This window comes from Poecilia latipinna, unplaced genomic scaffold, assembly GCF_001443285.1.
Source record: "Poecilia latipinna isolate Pla-1442-1.1 unplaced genomic scaffold, P_latipinna-1.0 Scaffold2, whole genome shotgun sequence".
NCBI lineage: Eukaryota > Metazoa > Chordata > Actinopteri > Cyprinodontiformes > Poeciliidae > Poecilia > Poecilia latipinna.
The window spans coordinates 1215083-1217631 of NW_015112618.1; the positions used below are offsets into that span (position 1 = coordinate 1215083).

Here is a 2549-nt window from a genome sequence, read left to right on the forward strand (position 1 = left end):
GTACAGTACTGGAATGTACTGTACCCATCTTTACTGTAAGGTGTAAAAACAACCAGTGTAGATTAATTCAGGACAGGCTTAAAGCATATGCACTGTGGTTTCCATGCTCTAGGAGTCCTAAAAAAAAAAAAAAAAAAAATTAAAAATGATATTTTTGTGTTTTCAACAGGTTACAGGTTTGTAAATCTCAGACAGTGAATCAAGAATCTCTGCTCAGTGTAGAAGATCAACCAGTTCAGGTTCAACTAATCTAAATATTGAAGGTTTTGAACTCCAGTGGATCAAATGCAGTTCATAGAAACAGTGAATCTTGACTACAACATCCAAGTCATTAACAAGTCAAATTTTCTTGCTTTCTCTGAATAACAACATTCAGTAAGTTATCTGGTTGGTCTGGTTGTATAACAACAAACATGTTTAGAAGGAGCTGTTTTTCTTTTTGAGAGCATGCAATGAGCACCCTGGACAATGAGCCCTGTTGCACATATAAAAATATGTTGCGTAGAAAATACAGGGCGATGCTGGAAAAAGACCTGTTAGAAATGGCATGAGGCAGTACATCCCCTCCCAACAGGATGACAGAGCCGAGATACTCAGCCAGAGCTACAAGCGATTAAAGCACATTGATGTGTTAAAGTGGTCCAGTCAAAGTTCAGTAATTAATCCAATTACAAACCTGCGCATGACTCTGACTCTGTGACTCTTCTTTGATGTCGAATAATTAAAAATAAAAGCCAATTATAAGCTTAATTTGAAGCCAACATTCTGTTCCAAATCATACTGTGATTGTTGCAGGAATTGTACAACTTGTTTCTGACACACCCAAAACTAAAACATTACCTGAATGAGGTGCTGCCAATCATAGGCACATGAGAAGCATTACACCTGAATCAGACAGAGGGATCATCTGCTTATCTTCCCTTATGCAGGAATGAGGAAAACTGTCTGTCTGAGGAGTGAGAAAATCAATCAGAATAACATTGTTAAGTGATTGCATGCTCACACACACACACACACACACACAAAGCTATGCACATCCATGTAAGGGTTTGCAATAACAACCATACTGATGACATTCTTTGAGTGACCTTTCACCTTCCCTTGACATTCCTTTCTTGTTTTTCGGCTGCGTTTTTTTGGATGAATCATGCTTTGTCAAAGAGAAGTCCTGTTGAATCAGGCCCTGCCTTTCTGTGATTTAAATTGCCAACGCAGCTGATCGGGTGTTACTGGCTCGTTAAGGCAAACAATAGCAAATATGCCAAGGCTGTATCTGATCCAGAGCTGCTGTGTTTTTGTTTTGCTGCCAGTATGTTTTTGCTGATCTCTGGGTTATCAGAGTCGAAGAACTTGCTTCCTGCTCTGAGGTTTGAGGAGATGTTGTTTCTTTGGCCTCAGTTAAGCTGCTAAATGTGCTCCGATTGTTTCACCTAACCGGTTGTGTTCAGATATGTCTTCAAGAACAGAACTTGAAAGCCTCTTTGATGGGTGTTTATGTGGTTGTGAGTAACTAAATGATTGCTGAGTGAAAGACAAACTGTACTCAAGACGTGTTATGTAGCATACTATTAGTGACAAAATACAAACCACATTTATCATTTTCTGTATCGTCTTTCTTCTATCTTTATCTGCTGACCTGTTCCTCAGTCTCTCTTTTATTTCAATCTTCTTTCAGTTCCATTTCCTCTCTGCATATCTCTTCTGTCTATTTTTCCTAACATCAAAATCTTAGTATCATTCAATCATTACCTCAGACTGTTTATTTCTTTTTTTTTTTTTTTACGTTGACAACAACAGAGCCTGTAAGTATGTATTTGTGAGCTGAAGTTTCCACACAGGACGGTGAAGAGAGAACAGCAGTTTGCAGTCTCATGGAGCAAACATTTGTCATTTCCTTCCCGTTTCCTTCATTTCATTCAACGGCCTCCTGTTGCAAGCTGCCCCCTCTTTGCTCCTCCTGGAAACACACAAACACAGACACACAATGTCAGACAACACACAAACAACCTCGTCTCACATAGGAAAAATACTTCTGAACACAGACACAGACAAAAACAAGCTAACACAATGTAGCTGCAGCTGTAAACAAAACAAAACAGTTTCAACTCTTCTGCACCAGTCTTGACTCAAATGTTAAGAAATATGTTTTTATTACAATTAGTGATTTATTTTCCAGATTTAGGTTTAAGTTTTTTTTTTTTGTTTTTTTTTAAGAATCTTTGGGAGCAAGATGAAACTTACCTTTAAGGTCATGTTTCCGGCTGCGTTGTGATATTGGTGTAGTATATTACATTCCTGAGATTGATTTCGAAAAGTTTCAACAAAACCTTGTTGAGAACAAGGCCATTGTGGTTGAATGTGTTGCTCAGTATCTTCACGGCAGAAACTATATCTGACTTCCAAGGTCTTGCTGAAGCTGCAAGTGCTTCTTGGCTCTGGGAAAAATAACTTTTGATTATTTTTTTAACTTCTCCATCAAAACTCTTGAGAGGAGCACCTATCTGCAGCTGGTTTACAGTGAAATTTTATTCTTTTCAGTTCTGGATTAT

The 2549-nt window shown here is 38.2% G+C and overlaps 1 long non-coding RNA gene across 1 annotated transcript in view; it reads right to left on the bottom strand.

Moving 5' to 3' along the window:
- LOC106954710 (uncharacterized) overlaps positions 1–2130 on the bottom strand; it is a 7433-nt gene extending 5303 nt beyond the window's left edge. Inside the window, exons 1-2 of the long non-coding RNA XR_001426416.1 lie at positions 1068–2130; positions 841–949 (exon numbers count right to left, since the gene is read on the bottom strand). This is a non-coding gene — a long non-coding RNA (uncharacterized LOC106954710). The remainder of the gene's footprint in view (positions 1–840; positions 950–1067) is intronic.
- Between the last annotated feature and the right edge of the window lie 419 nt (positions 2131–2549).